General features: G+C 44.7%; 1 protein-coding gene across 9 annotated transcripts in view; it reads right to left on the bottom strand.

The window, feature by feature from the left end:
- The window catches only part of MGA (MAX dimerization protein MGA), a 118,660-nt gene extending 108,920 nt beyond the window's left edge, over positions 1-9,740 (bottom strand). For 4 of the 9 annotated variants that reach the window (XM_055130552.1, XM_055130555.1, XM_055130556.1 and 1 more), the window contains exon 1: positions 9,605-9,740. The gene's annotated coding sequence lies outside the window, so the exon portion shown is untranslated. The remainder of the gene's footprint in view (positions 1-9,604) is intronic. The other 5 variants (XM_055130554.1, XM_055130559.1, XM_055130561.1 and 2 more) reach the window with 3 other exon arrangements.
- Positions 9,741-17,181: the final 7,441 nt, after the last annotated feature.

Raw genomic sequence — 17,181 nt, 5'->3', positions numbered from 1 at the left:
TCCAATGTTTAAAACTAATGCACAATTGCATACAACCCAAAGTTTAGCTAGAGTACTAAGAAATGCAAAGCTAGGACAGGAGATGCTCAATGGCTAAAGCCCTGCCTTGCAAACATAAAGCTCTAAGTTCCATCCAGACGCTGTTGCGCACATGAGCCAGGCACAAAACTGGCAGCTATGCTGCTTGTGCCTAGCAGCTCAGCTATCAATTTACCTTTTGTTTTTGTCTTTGGACCACGTCTAGGACCCTCAGGAGGTATACCTAGCACAGTGCACAGAGATCATTCCTGAAGATCACAGACCATCGTGATCAAACCCAGGTGTTGCACATGCACAGCACGTGCTACCGTTAAACTCTCTGGCTCAGTTCTGCTTAGATAACCTGGTATGACAAATCTTTTCTGGTTATCTCAGTCAGGGGTATGCAACCTACAGAGAGAAGCACAACTAAGATGAGCATGCATCCTCCAGGGAGTACATGTATGAAACCACAGTGGCCCCCAGAGAGCACCACAACCAAACATGTGAGCACCAGAATACCAGCCACGTGAATAATATCGAATAAAGAAGGAGGGCTGGGGGTGCCGAGAGGCAAAGCCCTTGATTTATACTACAGTACTTCACACTTATGACACACTGCTTATTCAGATTAAATTCCTTTTAGTAATGTTTCAATTCCTCTACTAAATTGTCAGGCATTCATGAGCAAGAACCATGTCTTTTATTTCCTTTGTGTTCCCCCACAGCATCTCATACAGTGCCCCTATATGGATAGGTGCTCTATAATACACTTTATGATTGAATGACAAAATAATTAACCCTACACTTTGAGCTCTCAGACTAAATTCTTCACACCTATAATTGACAACATTAAGCCTACTTCTATGCATCAGTTCAAAGGACATTCCTGGGGCGAGTACTGCTAATTCTACTGGATTTATTACATTAGGTTTTTCTCCAGCAAGAGCTCAAAGTACACGTGTAATGTTAAAATAGAATTCCTGACTACTGAGAAGGTGGGTGGAAAAGTGGGCAAGTGAAGGAAGAATCTATTATAACATCTTGCCTCCAAAGAATAGCATTATTCAGCCCTAAAGATTAAAATATTCCAAAAATGTCTCCGAACTAAGACTCCTAACTGACATCATTTCACTAAACTTTGTATTGGCTAAATTCCATCAAAAGGAATATCATTAAGCGCAAAAACTCAGGTCAGAGAGATACTATAGGAGTTAAGGCACATGCCTTGCAATGCGACATACCCTTGTTCAGTTGTCAGTACAACATGGTCCCCTGAAAATTAACAGGTGTGACCCTGGGGGCCCCAAGTACCAATGGGCATGGCTCTGGGAGCCCTCAAGCATCACTGTGGTGGCCCAGGTAGTCCCAGGCCAACCTCAGGGCCCAAGCAGAATGGCATTCTCAGGCCCTTACACTTAACTGTTGTCCGGCTGGCCAGGAATTGCCAGGAGGAGGCCCCTGGACCTCCTGACCACTACTTGGGAAGTCATCACCCCCGCAACAAATTAAAAAAACTCACTACATAAAAATTCTAAAATTTCCAGTTAAAACTTCCTCTGTGTATTCTGGTATCTAGTTTTAGTTACCCTCTTTCCAAAACTTCAAAGTATGATTACCATATGGTAGGCACTGGGGAAACAGGGAACTAGTCAACGGGCTGGGAATTTGGCTCAAGTGGCAGTTACATGCCTAGTAATCTTCCACCTTGCAAGTGTGTGGTCATGAGCACAAATACCTAGTAACACCTTGTTGTCGGAGCCTGACAGCCCTGCTGCCTGTGAGCCTCAGTGACTAAAAACTAAATAAGGTGCACAGAGGGCCAAAGAAATAGTTCAAGTGGTAGAGCACATGCCTGGCACGTATGAAAGCCTAGGTTCCGTCCCCTGCAACACAAGCCCCCCAAGAATGGCCAGGTGTAACCCCAGTGACCCTCAAACCATGCTGGGCCTGAGCAAGGTGTGGTGGAGTCTAAGCACCACTTAGTGTGGCTTGTATTTTGAAAAACTTAAAAAAAAAAAAAAAAACTATGTAGAGGCTTGCTCTTCGAGCACACATTTTCCCTTGAACATGCATCTCACTTGCTTTTCTCTGTTTCTTTATTTCCACTCTGGAAAAGCCCCTGTTCTCTCTTGAATGCAAGTTCTACCTCACACCCCTCACATCTTTCTAAATGAGTTTCAATAAAAACTATATTGATTTTTACAGAAGAAAAAAAGAAAAACTATTTAGAAAAATCAAAAAAGGAAAAAAAATAGTAAAGTACAGATAAAAGAGCTGAGGGTGCAAGTCAGAAGTCATTCACCTTTGTTTTTTTAAATCTGTGGCAAATATCGAGCAAATGTAAGTTGGACATATAAGAGTCAAGGGCACAACAGTGATAGAAAGTGGATAGGGTTAAGTCAAGTTCTCGACTGAAGTCGTCTGCCTGACCTCCTCCACCCCTCCCATTGGTCCTCGGGATATTTCCAAGGGGGCACTGGTGAAAATAGCATAAATAGAAGGCCTCAGCATGAGACTAGGACACCAACTAGTAGGACAGGGACGACAGAAATTAAATAAATTCAGAAAGGATCGCGACTAGGAAAAGGTTGAGAAACACTAAATTAGACTATAGTCTGAGTCTGGTATGCTTAGTGATGAAATTCAGAAAAAACAGAGGTAAAAGTCTGTAACATGGTACCTGTTGCTCTAGCTAAAAAGTTAAGTTTTATTTTTAATTTCTTTCTTTCACTTCACACACCTAATCTATCAGCAAAATCTACTGGTTCTACCTTCCAGATCACTATCATCCTGTTAATCCTCGATTTGCTCGAGCGGGCCCAGTAACGTCTCCATTCATCCTAGCCCTGAGATTTTGGCAGCCTCTCTTTACTCATCCTTCCCAATGATGCCGCATTAGAGGCTCTTTCAGGGTAAGGCGAATGACACCCATCATTGTTACTATATTTGGGTATGAATACACCACGGGGAGCTTGCCAGGCTCTCCCATGTGGACAGGAAAACTCTTGTAGCTTGTCAGGTTCTCCGAGAGGGAGAACTAGGCTATAAGATGTCGGGAGCTCGGTTTTATAGTCTGGATCTTGGCCATTGATGGTATTACATGGCGCTGGGGGCAGTTTGTGGTTGTGACCGCCTAGCTACTGGAAAATGGGGGATCTGGGTGGAAGAGGCCCAGTGCCAATCCGAGCAGGCTTGGAGATCTCAGCCCCAGGTCCCGTACACCTGAGTTCCTCTGCCAGTTCCTTCATGCGTGAGGCTCGTCCGAACATGTGGAGAGAGGCCTTGAGCATGGCTGTGGCTGGGTCCTGGAGGTCTTCAACTGCGGAGGCTCTGCTCAGGGCAGGGAGGGAAACTCAACTCACCTCTTTCGAGGGGCCCTGGTAAAGACAGCTAGGTGCGGGGGCAAGAGACTTTGCCAGAAGACAGAGGAACGGGCTCTATTTGAAACACCAGACCTGACAGTGCTCTGAGATTGTTCTGTATCCTCTAGCTTTCAGGAGTGCCTTCATGCCATAGTGTGTATGAATATTAAACTTTGGCTACAAAGGCATACACATTCTGTGCCCAGTGAGGAATAGCTAACAGTGACACACTATACCCAATATGAAAAGTAGAATAGTAGAATAGCTGATACTTTCCTAAAATATCAGCTCTGGCACAATCATATCCCAGAAAGCACCAAATTGTTGTGGTATGTGTATATATTGCTTTAAAAAAAAATAAAGTTGCCCAAAACGAGACCCCAAGCGACCCCACACGAACGGCTCCTCTTACTACTTTTTGGCACCCAGCAGCTTCTTGCAGAAATGCCTCTAGACTGTGAACTAAGCTACAGCCCCATGCCGCCCAGGAGGGGAAAGGTTTTTCTTTTGCTGGTGGAGTGGAGACCGCCATCTTTTAGAAATCACTAAACAGAGGCATGAGCTTGCAGTCTCACAACTTCTGGCAGAAATTTTTCTGGACTTAATTACTGAAATACCAGAAATCCAAAACCAGTGGCTGCGCGACCTCATATGCTCTTCATTCTCAGCAATGGAAATCAAATTATCAAATGATGCCTTTTCGGCAGGTGTGATTGTTGGGGGAAAATTCCAAATAATAATAGTGAGTTTTCTGTTGAAATATTGAATGTAATCAAAGTAAAGAGAGAGTAAAGTGAAAATCATCAGCCACACAGGTGGGGTGGGGGGGAGGGGGGCGTTGGGATGGGAGGTGTACTGGGCTTCTTGGTGGTGGAACATGTGCACTGGTAAAGGGATGGGTGTTTGATCATTTTATGACTGAGACTTAAACCTGAAAGCTTTGTAACTTTTCTCATGGTGATTCAATTAAAAAAAAATTTAATAAATTAAAAAAAACTTCCAGATATATTCTAATACTGACCCCTCTCACTGGCTGTCATTGCCTCCTTTAATCAAGCCACCATCTTCACTGTACTATTCCAAGGATTTACTGAGCTACTTCTCTGGCCCTGTATTGATGTTTCTTCCTAAAACTGTCCAGTGGACCCTATCACACATAGAACAAAATCCAAAGTCCTAATGGGCTACTAGGTCCTACCATCTGTGCCCCACCAACTTACCAATGTTACACACTACCATTAACTAAAGCCAGCCATGTCCAGACTCAAGCACACTAGTTTTCCTACCCTTTTTTGAAAACCCCACACCAATTCTCAACCCCTCCTTTAAAACTGTCTCTCCCCACCCCTCACCTTGACTTCTGGACCAGACCCAGTGGTGCTCAGGGCTGATTCTTCACTCTGTGTTCAGAAATCACTCCTGGCAGTTCTCAGGGAACTATATGTGGTGCCAGAGATTGAACTTGGGCCTACTACTTGCAAAGCAAGTGTGTTGTCAACTGTACTATATCTCCAACCGTCTCCCCATCCTCTGAATGTGTTCTCACTACTTGAAACATTGCACATGTTAGCACAGTTCCTTCCTTAACCCATATTTCTTTATGCTCAAAAGATACTTGAGGGGCTGGAGAGATAGCACAGCGGGTAGGGCGTTTGCCTTGCACGCGGCCGACCCGGGTTCAAATCCCAGCATCCCATATGGTCCCCTGAGCATGGCCAGGGGTAATTCCTGAGTGCAGAGCCAGGAGTAACCCCTGTGCATCGCCAGGTGTGACCCAAAAAGAAAAAAAAAAAAAAAGATACTTGAGGAGAGAAACCTTAGCCCTCTATCTAAAACTGTATTTCTGAAAGTGGGGATAGTGTTCCCTGAGGTAGGGGGGCACTGGAATGATTCAGGGAAATGGTAGTACCACAGGTGCAACTGAGGGGCATACTCTGTTTGATCAAAGAAGGAAGATTTCTGGGGGAGGAGGGAGCCCCACTTGGTGATTTTTATTTTATGAACAAGGGCTAGAGTGATATTACGGCGGGTAGGGCACTTGCCTTGCACACGGGTCTCCCATATGGTCTCCTAAGCATCGCCAGGAGTAATTCCTGAGTGCAGAGCCAGGAGCAACCCCTGAGCATTGCTGGGTGTGATTCAAAAAGAAAACAGAAGAAAAAGAAAAAGGTGGTTATAGGCCTTAAGTTTGAGAGCCTCAGACCCAAAGAACCACCAGCCCCATCTCTCTTATCTCTTGTACTCTGCAGGTCACTTTGATAACATCTAAAATATTATTTACTAAGCTTTTTTTCTATCAACTAGAATATAAATTCCATGTATGAGATTTATTCACTGCTCAAACCCTAGACTTGGTATATTTGGCATACAGTAGAACTTATTACTCACTGAATAAACAAAGTTACCTAACTGGTCTAATCTTATTTACATTTTCATTCTGCTATGCTCAATTATTATGTTTTTTTTCCCTAACTTTGAATTTATTTATTTGTAGGGTTTTGAGTCATAAGTAATTGCTCAGGACTTCTTCCTGTTTGTGTGCTACTAGATATCAAATCAGGGTCAGCTGGATACAAGGCAAGTGCCTTAACTCTTGTACTAATCTCTCCAGCTCCTCCCATTTTAAATATAGCTAAAATTCAACATTATCAGGCTGCTCTTGTTAAGAGTTTTTGTATTGTGGGTTTTGTTTTGTTTTAGGTTTCTGGGTCACACCCGGCAATGCTCTGGGCCTAGCTCTGTGCTCAGGAATCACTCCTGGCAAGCTCAGAGGTCCATATGGAATGCTAGGGATTGAACCTAGGTTGGCCTTGTGCAGGGTCAATGCCCTATGTCTCTGATGTGGGATTTAATATGTTCTATGTCTTTTATGTGATACCCAGCTTGATCCTGGGTATCACAGGCAGTCCCCCAAACACCACCAGGAGAGATCCCTAAGTACAGAACCAGGAGAAAGTCCTGAGCAACCTCAGGTATGGCCCAAAAACCAAAACCAAAAAACAAAACATAAAAATCTATTCAAATTAGCATAATGTACACCAGTTTCCCACTCCTTTCTTAATACCAATTATTTTATCACTTAATGCCAATCTGAGAGCAGAAGTTTTGATTATTCTTTTATATCAAAAAGTGTAGCAATTTTGTTTTTGGATCTTACCAGCCCATGCTCAGGGATAATTCCTGACTGCACTCAGGGATCACTTCTGGCGATGCGCAGGGGACCAAATGCAGTGCCAGGAATCAAACCTGGATTGACCATGTGCTAAAGCTAGCACACCACCCACTGTACTATCTCTCTGGCCCAAAAATATTTTCATTTTGGTTTCTTTTCAGATCACATAAGCCTTTGGCCTTTTACACAAATGTTTTTATGTTTACTGGCTACTGTGTTTATAATTTACATATTATTGTGTGTATGTATCTCTCAAGCATCATTAAGTACTTAAATGTAAATTTTAAGTTGAGAAAATTAGAAAATTACTATTTTAGGGGTCAGAGAGATGGCTTAACAAGCTGAGTTTATCCTCTGCATGTGGGAAGCCCAGGTTCAATCCCTGGCACTACACGGTCCCCCCTGTACCACAGGGAGTAACCCCCAAACACAGATCTATGAGTAGCCCCTGAGCACTACTTGGTATAACCCATAAAACAAAAAAAAAAAGTGATTATGTATTTAGACATGTACATTTAAATATCCACTTTTTTGGGGGGGAAGGGGGCCGGGCATTGAGCCACACCTTGACGTGCTCAGGGTTTACTCCTGGTTCACCATATAGTAGTGTCAGGAAACCTGGGTAGGCCATATGGAAGACAAATACCCTACCCACTGTATGACCTCTCCAGCCCTACCACTCATTGTTTTGATGAACAGCTATGTACTGTATTTACTAGTGCGAAATTTCAAAATTTTTCCTACTTTAGTTCCTTTTTCCATATGAGATTTAGAATTACTTTGGGGCCAGAGCAGTAGTACAGCTGGTAGGTGCAACCTGTATTGCATTCAGCCAACCTGGGTTCAATCCCAGCATTCCTATGTTCCCTTTCCCAGCCCACCCCTGCCACCCCTCCCCCTACAACACCAGGAGTAAGATTTGAGCATTGTTTGGTGTGTCCCAAACCACTCTCAAACACACACACACACACACACACAAATAAATTTAGAATCATTTTGTCAGGGCCGGAGGATAGTAGTGTGAGGGTGTTAGCCTTGCATGTGACTGACCCCGACTTGATCCTCCGCATCCCATATGGTCCCCAGAAAAAAAAAAAAAAAGGACTCATCAGTTTTCCAGAAAGAATTCTGGTTGAAATTACATAAAATGATCAGCCATTTGACATTATACAAATACTTTCATCTCTGTTGCTATTTCCCTCATTGATTATACAAAAATAATACCTCATAGATTTGTTATGAGAACTATTAAGTGCTCTGCTAGAAAGGTGTTAACCACTCTCTAGGGCTGGAGAGGTAGCTCCATAGGCCGGAGCACATACTTTGCACGTGGTAGGCCCAGGTTCAATCTCCAGTATTACACCTTCCCTTAAGGGAGCAATTACCATGGTATGTGAACCCAAAAACTAAAACCAAAAAAACATTTAACTGTTATGATTGTTAAAAAGTGATAGCTACTATTATGATTGCCCGGTAAATGTTTTCCGAATTGTTCTTCCATAAAATTCAAAAAGCCTACTTAGATACATCAAACGGTAGCATAAAACACAGGCAATGATAAGCAAAGTCATATGACTGTTTCTTTCCATTATGGATGTGAGCACCAGTAAAAAGAGCTAAGGGGAGAGCAGATAAACCATGATGAATACTAAACGTTCGGGGGAGGAAGATTCAGACATTTTACAAAGATTGTTCTACCAAGAAGGCAAGACTTGTAAAATCAACCTTAAGAAGTCCCATCTAGGGGCTGGAGTGATAGTACAGCGGGTAGGGCATTTGCCTTGCACGCGGCCGACCCGGGTTCGATTCCCAGCATCCCATATGGTCCCCTGAGCATGGTCAGGGGTAATTCCTGAGTGCAGAGCCAGGAGTGACCCCTGAGCATCGCTGGGTGTGACCCAAAAAGCAAAAAAAAAAAAAAAAAAAAAGAAGTCCCATCTAACGTTTGGCTTCTCCATCTCCACAGTTCATACTTACCACTTGATTTCTTTCAAAGAAACACACTGGGCCTAGAAACCCAAAGGAGGGCACACTTTTCAAATGAAGAGTGTGGGGACATACAGACTGTAAACGCTATTGATAAAGACACGCCCAGAACACTGCAATTACCCCACCAGACTTCCCACATCCCGGTTACGAATGCAAGGGAAAGATGATCACAAAGAATTTTTTTTTCTTGTCAAGAGGCAGCAGGCTTGTCTCATCTAACTGTTAACAGCGTGTCCATCCTTTTGTTCTCTGAATGACACTGAAACGAGGGGGAGATCATATAGCATACACGGGTTCTTAAAAAAGTGAATCATCATCTCCTCTAGACGGCGAAAACCACACAAGCAAAAATGATCTGCTAGCTCCCGAAGCAGCCACAGGCCGAGACGCGAGGCCTCGGAATTCCGGGACGTGCAGCTCAATCCGGCACGACACGCAGCTTCTCGCCGAAGCCCTGCCACGCTGCTTCGAGGAGGGAGGAGTGCAAGTGGATGATGTGGCCTCAGCAAAGAGGCTGGCAACGCAGCGGGCGGCGCGCGGGCGGCCACGTGACGGGCCACGCCCCTCCCCGGCCCCCTCCCCGCGCTCGCGGCACGCGCTGCCAACGCCGTCATGTGACCTTCACGCGGCCCCAGCGCTCCCCCTGCTCGGCGGCTCTTTCCAGCAGCCATTTTGCCGAGGACTTGTCGTCCGTGCTCACAACGGGGGTCGGCCGCCGCGAGGGCCGATGGCCAGGGTTTCCAGTTCCGGACACGGCGCTTCGAAAGAGCGGCGCGGGGCCGCCGAGGGCGGAGGCGAACCACCGCACGGAACAACCTCGCACCCCGTGGCGCCGGCGGGGCGTGGGGGGGGGGGAAGGCTGCGGGCGCGCCTCCGCCTGCCATTGGCTGCGGCGGGCCCCTGACGCCATGGCGCCCCCTCTCCACCCGCTCCTTCCCCCACCGCCCACGAAAAGCGCCCCACGCCGCACCCCCAGACGCCTAACACCTCGCGCCCGGGACACGCCGCTGGGCGCGTGGGGACGGACGGAGCGCGTGGCGACCAAGGCGCCTGCGCGTACCTGCCAGGCGGCGCCGACCGGAGCAGGTCCACGCGCCGCTCCGCGCACTGCTCCGGGAAGCCTCCCGCTGCTAGACCACCCGGCTCGTCATTGGCTACCAGGCTCGGTCACGTGGGGGCGACGGCCCCTCCCCCGAGCCGCCGGTCACCTGGCACGGTGCTCGAAGGGGCTCCGACAGTCGCTCGCACGCGGAGAGGCAGGGTCGTTGGAGGGGTCCCCGGGCCGCCTCTCCTCGCGGCGGGCCCACGAGAAAGCGTGGGTCGCCGAGCTCGGCCAGCTCGCGCCCACCGGTTGTAACTTCGCGTGCCCCTCCAGGAGCCGGGAACCCTCGCCCTTGGGCGCTCCCCGGTGCACGCCGGGATACGTCTGGCGCCCCTCAGTGTGCCGCGGGGCATGCCGGGAAAAGCACCTCTCCCGTTTTCCTGGCTCTCACCTCCCTCCCGGGCGTTCCTTTACTCGTCCCCTGCAAGCCCGGAGTCCCTAGACTTGGAATGAGGCGGTTTGGGTTATTCTAGGAGTGTGACTCCCAATACTCCAGGCACTTTCAGCCCCTCTTTTCCCACTTGTTGGATCTGTATGGTCCTGGAGGGGCTGCTTACCCATTCCTCGTGGAGCATGCGTTTACTAAGTGCCGGCTGGGTGCCTTTGGGAATCCTGCACCAAGAACACCACAGACTGCAGGTAAACTACCTGCCTTTCACGGTCAGTGGGAGAGAACGCTAATTTACCTACAACTTGCTACAAACTGTGCTTGAGGAGAGAAATAATTTCTATTGGAACGTAAGACCAGAGTTTTTTTGGTAAACAACTTGGAAAGTGGGCGTAGTGAAGAACAGGAGTTTTTTTTTTAAAAGGGCCAGAGATGTGCTCCTATTACATTTCTGGTTTAACCTAATATACCTGTAGTGCATTGGAACTAAGAAAAATAAGATATGCTAAGGCTGAGAAAAAGATGGTCTTGCATCAGAACGTGTTAATTTTATAATTTATTCACAAGCCGACCTCTGAGCTAAAACCTAATATTTTACTTAGGTGAAGCCCCCAATTTTAAAAATGTATACATATTGTGCTCTGAACTCCACTCCCCAGCTTATTTCAAAATTGTTATTTCAGTTAAAGGAATGATCAGTCCTGGGGAATTTGATTAGCGCTGATCAGACTCATGAGTCCTGATTTGTAAACTAGAAATTAAATTATTATTTATAGAATGATTACCGAGCCAAAACATAGTTTTAAAAGACTTAGCCTAATTATCAGAAAATGATTTCCTGGCTAGAAAATCAAATAAAAGGAAAGTAGACAATCACATAATAAAACCATTAAATTATGAGCATATTTATATATGTTAACTTGAAGTTTGTCAACACTCCAGTATGCTTTATTAGATTTAATCCTAAGAGGAAAGTACTACTCTAGTATTTACTTTCTTCTGGGACAAAATTGAGTGGGAAACTAAAAAATGTGTATTAACAGTTCCCAAGTAATTGTGATACACAACGAGGGTATATTAAATCAGTGGAAAGACCTCAGGGCTTTATTTGGTGGGGGCAAAAGGGGGGCTACAAACCCAGCAGTGCTCAGGGCTTATTCCTGGCTCAACACTCAGGCATTACTCTTGGCAGTGCTCAGGAGACCAAATGGGATGAAGAGAATCAAACCTAGGTCTGCCTCAAGCAAGCAGGTACCCTACTCATTCTTTTATCTCTTCAGCTGGAACCCAGGCCTTTAAATCAGATTCACCTAAGTGAACTTGGAATTCTCTTACTGTGCCAGTTTGGTTTGGGGTTTTTTTGTTGTTGTTGTTGTTGTTGTTATTTCTTTTGTTTTTGGGTTTGGGGCCACACCCAGCGATACTCAGGGGTTTCTCCTAGCTCTGCACTCAGGAATCACTTCCTGGTGGTGCTCAGGGGACCATATGGGATACTATGGATTGAGTCCAGGTGAACCCATGCAAGGCAAGTGACCTACCTGCTGTACTATTGCTCTGGCCCCTCTGTAGATTTTTTACCTTACCAATCCTCAGTTCCTTTAACCATGAATTGTGGCCAATCATACCTAGTCTTTTGATTTCATGTGATACTGAGATACATATATTTAGACCATCTGTCACCCTTTTAGTGATGATGATGATGTCACCCTTTTAGTGAATCCTCAACATGCTCTAAAGGTGAGAATTAGAGGCTAGAGAAATAGTACAGCCAGCAGGGCACTTGCCTTGCATGCGGCCAAACCAGAATTAATCCCCAGCACCCCATATGGTCCCCTGAGCACCGCCAGAAGTAATCCCTGAGTGCAGAGCTAGGAGTAACCCCTGAGCACTGCCAAGGATGCACCCCCACCGCAAAAAAAAAAAAAGAAAAGAAAAGTTGTGTGGTAGCGCGTTTGCCTTGCACACAGCCAACCCGGGTTTGGTTCCTCTGCCCTTCTCAGAGAGCCCGGCAAGCTACCGAGAGTATCTCACCTGCATGGCAGAGCCTGGCAAGCTACCCGTGGCGTATTCGATACGCCAAAAAACAGTAAGGACAAGTCTCACAATGGATACTTACTGGTGCCCGCTTGAGCAAATCATTGAGCAACGGGATGACAGTGACAGTGACAGTGTTCTACTCTAGGAACCTTGGTGGAGGGAAGTGGACACTGGTGGTGGGATGGGAATTGGAATATTGTATGCCTGTAACTCAACTATGTAAATCACAATGTAACTTTATAATCACAATAACTTTGTATCTCAACCATGAATAACTTTGTAACTCATAATTTTAATTTAATTAAAAATAAAATTTTAAAGTTGTGTTCTTCACTCTATCTAATAAAGCAAATTCTTGACTCCTTTTTATCCACTATTCCATTTATCCCCTAGACAGTGCTAGAGGAACGCTATATGAATCTGTCTTACACTGCAGGTCTCTTCCAGACTCACGAGTTGGCAATGGTTCCCCATCTGTTGGTACAGACTGTTACATTATCTTCCACTTTCATTTCAAGCCTTTCCCCAGCTTACATGTTAAATGATGCCATGTAAACATTCTTCAAGTAAAATAGTGACTTCGAGGGTGAAGGGAGTGCCTCTGCCGGCCCTTCATACCTCACAGGAAAAAAAAAAACACTCAAAACTTGTGCATACCTTCCCTTCAATGACAGAGTTCTAGATGCACCCTTCCCATTGTCCTTTCAGAGGTTTATATCCTCTCCTAGTGTCATCACTCACTTCCAACAAAGGGTTTTCCATGGCAGAGATGTCCATAAACATCTGATATTAGGTCTTTAACAAAAACAGAATTTCCCATAGACATCTGGAGTCAAGCTAATTATTTGCCCCTCCACCCCACACACCAGAATTCTCTTCAAACACCAAACTAATAAGGCTCCCAGGCTGAGAAATTTCCAGTGGAGTAAGGATACTTCATTGCTCCCTTTCATGGCTCCCTTTCCTTTAATTTTTCCACATTCATTTGGTCACCATGTTTTGTTGCTTCTAGTACTTAAATGTCTTTTAAATCCAATCCCAGTGTTCCACTTCCACCACCATTACTTTAGTTCAACCCTTAAGTCTAGGTGACCTGACAATTGTTATTTCTCTTGAATAATAAGTAAAAATAATTTTTCAATAAAATAAAGGTTTACTTTAGCAGCATTTTTAAATTCATTCCACCATTAAAGAGAAATAGTACAGGGGTTAAGGCACTTACCTTGTACACAGCCCACCTGGGTTCAACCCTAAGCACCCAATATGGTGCCCTGAACACCACCAGGAGTGATCCTGAGCACTGAATACTGCTGGGTGTGGTGAAAAGACTCTCAAGTTGATTTCATGATGTCAGACATCATCTTGACAGGAAATTAGTTCTACTGGGGCCAGAGCAATAGTATAAAGGGTAGTGTGCTTGCCTTGCACATGGCCAACCCAGGGATTGATCCCTAGCATCTCATATGGTCCCCCAAGCACCACCGGGAGTAATTCCTAAGTGCAGAGTCCAGAGCAACCCCTGAACATCATCACCAGGTGTGCCACCCCCTAAAAAAAACTGACAATAAAATACTATTTTGTAACTCTTTGGATTATATAGGGGGAAAATAGCAAATTTTAGTAAATATATGGTGGAATTGGAAACTTTGTGTGTTACTGATATGAGTGCAAAGTGGCACAGCTAGTTGGGAAAATAGTACAGCAGATCTTCATAACATATATATGTGTATGTATGTATATATATGTGCGTTTGTGTACACACACACACACACACACACACACACACATATATATATATATATTTGCTTTTTGGGTTGCATCCAGCAATGCTCAAGAGTTACTCCTGGTTTGGTACTCAGAAATCACTCCTGATGGTGCTTGGAGCCCATATGGGATGCCAGGAATTGAAGCTGGGTCAGCCATGTACAAGGCAAATGCCCTATCTGCTATACTATCACTCTGGCCCCAGTAGACTAATTTTCTGTCTTTCCACCTTACAGAACAGCTGCTGTTGTAATACCTTAAGTGAATAATCACAACACTGTGCATATGATGTGCCTTTTGGGAACATAATCAAAAGAACTAAAACTAGAATTTTGTTTTATTTTATTTTGTTTTGGGGCTATAACCAGTAGTGCTCAGGGTTTACTTCTACCTCTGTACTCAGGGGTCACATCTGACGATGCTCAGGGCCTCTATTGTGCTTCTGGGTTTCAAACCCAAGTTAGCCGCATGTAAAGAATCTACTTGACTAGCTATACTATCTCTCCAGTCCAAAAAAGTAGGATCTTGAAGAGATATATTTGTATACTCATGTTCATAGCATTATTTGATTGGGGTTATTTATTTTGGGGGGACACACTGGGTGGTACTCAGGGCTTATTCCCGACTCTGCATTCAGGGATCACTATTACCAGGCTGGGGGGACCATACCCTTCAGTACAATGATAGTACTGTGGGTAGGGCAAGGCAAATCCTCTACCTGCTGTACTGTCACTCCAGCCCAACATAGCATTTTTAAATACCAAAAAGTAGAAAGAACCCAAGTGTTCATATACATATGAATGGATAAGCAGAATGTGACATAAGTATTACACGGAATACTATGCAGCCTTTAAAAAGAAAGGCAACATTTTATCATTGAAACCCCTGATAAAGAAAGCTTTGTAACTGTGTATCTAATAGTGATTCAATAAAGAACTAAAAAAGTAAATATGTAACAGGAATAAACATTCCAGGTATACGCTAAGACAAATAATTTATATTCCCACTTAAATGAATTATCTGGAGTTGATGTGTAGAGACATAAAGAAGAACAATAGTTGCCATGGACTGAAGGGAGAGGGGAAAGAGTTGGTTTTATATTTATCTTTTGCTTGTATTTGTTTACTGGATAAATTATTTTTACTTATAAAATATTTTAGTTATAAATTTAATGATCTATAAGAATGTGGAGACAGATAAAGATGCAGGTGTAAGAGATACATATGGTGAGTATGAGGCAAGAACTTGGAGCTTTCACCCTTAACATACTTTCTCCCTTAACATACTTTGCAAAACTCCATCACTTCACCAAACCTGGAAATTTAAGGATAGAGTGGGGTTTTTTAGGCATATAAAGTTTCTTTTAGTGGCTGAAGCAATAGTCCAGCAGCCTGGGCACTGGTCTTGCATGAGGCAGACCCTGGTTCAGTCCCCAGCACCTTATATCGTCCCCCAAAACTGCCAGGAGTGATCCCTGAGATCAGGGCCAGAAGTAGCACTGTAGCACTGTCATCCCATTGTTCATCAATTAGCTCCAGCGGGCACCAGTAATGTTTCTATTGTGAGACTTGTTACTGTTTTTAGCATATCGAATACACCACGGGTAGCTTGCCAGGCTCTGCCCTGCAGGCGAGATACTTTCGGTAGGTTGCTGGGCTCTCCGAGTGGAATGAAGGAATTGAACCCGGGTCAGCCGCGTGCAAGGAAACACCCTACCCGCTGTGCTATCACTCCAGTCCCAGATGTAGCACAAAAACCAAAATTTTAAAAATAAAGGGACCGGATTGATACTACAAGGGCAGTTGCTTTGCATGCAGTTGACCCAGGTTCGATCCCTAGGACCCCATATCTTCTCCCCCCATCCCAGAGTGATCCTCAGAGCAGTTAGGAGTAAGCCCTATGCACTGCCAGGTGTGGCCCCCAAACCAATAAAGAAATAATAGTTTCTTCTAGTTTTGTTTTACCACACCTTTGTGCTCTAGTTTTGTTTTGGTTTCAGACTTTTATGTTATATCACTGTTGCCCGCTTTTTCATTGTTATTTTGATTTTGAGGACACACCTCGCTGTGTTTGAGGCTTACTCCTGACTCAGTGCTTACAGAGATCACTCCTGGAAATGCTCGAGGACCATACACAGTGCCAGGAATCAAAATGGAGTTAGAGCCAGCCCGAGCTATAGTACAGCAGCAGGGCACTGTCTTGCACTCAGCCAACCTGATTTCCATCCCTGGCATCCCATATGGTCCCTCAAACATTACAAGGAGTAGTTCCTGAGTGCAGAGCCAGGAGTAATCCTAAGCATCACTTGGTGTGACCCAAAAACCAAAACAAAAAAATGGGAATTGGCACAAAATAAGTGCCTAAATCCATACACTATCTCTCCAGCCATCTAAGTTTTTAATTTTGAAGGAAAGCAACAAAGATTTGGGGTTGAGATTCAGAAGTAAAGCACTTACCTCACATGGTTGAAGCCCTGGGTTCAATCTCAACATCATTGCCAGGTGTGGCCCCCCAAATTATTTTGACTATTCTTTGTTTTTTCTTTTGTTTTTTTTTCTTTTGCTTTTTGGGTCACACCCAGCGATGCACAGGGGTTACTTCTGGCTCTGCACTCAGGAATTACCCCTGGCTGTGCTCAGGGGATCATATGGGATGCTGGGAATCGAACCTGGGTCAGCCTGGATCGGCCTTGTGCAAGGCAAGTGCCCTACCCGCTGTGCTATTGCTCCAGCCCCCTATTCTTTGTTTTTTCATACAAATTTTAAAATCAAATTTTCTATGAAGAATTTACTGGTATTTTTTGGTTTTGTTTTGGACTACATCCTGTGATGTTCAGAAGCTACTCCCAGAGCTGGGCCATCCTCAGATGACCATACAGTTTTGGGGAATCAAACCCAGATCTTCTGCATGTGGAGCATACATGCAGTCCGTGGAGCTGTCTCTCCTGCTGTAACACCCCACTGGTATTTTAATTTGGAATAAACTGAATCTGTACATCAACTTGTGAATAATTGATAACATAATAATAATGTCTTTAAACTCATTAATATGTAGATACAATATATAATCTTGCTGGTGGCAAAACCCAGAACATATTAAGTACCCCTATAAAAACATAATAGCAAAACAACAACCCAGTATTTTCGGGGGGTGGGTGTTCCTCAAAGCAGTAATCGGAGGCCTGGGGACCTGTCACGACAATATTCAGTTGATGGTTTAGTGCTCAGACCCACTGATGCGGTACTACTCAGCCCCAGCAGTGCTGGGGGGTCACCAGGACTATATCAGCAGTGCTCAGGAAGCCACACAGTGCTCAGGATCAATTGTGGAAACTCAAGCATGCTCA

Source organism: Sorex araneus, chromosome 3 (genome assembly GCF_027595985.1).
Source record: "Sorex araneus isolate mSorAra2 chromosome 3, mSorAra2.pri, whole genome shotgun sequence".
NCBI lineage: Eukaryota > Metazoa > Chordata > Mammalia > Eulipotyphla > Soricidae > Sorex > Sorex araneus.
Note: the sequence above shows the minus strand (reverse complement) of the source record. Positions and strands in the feature narration are given on the sequence as shown.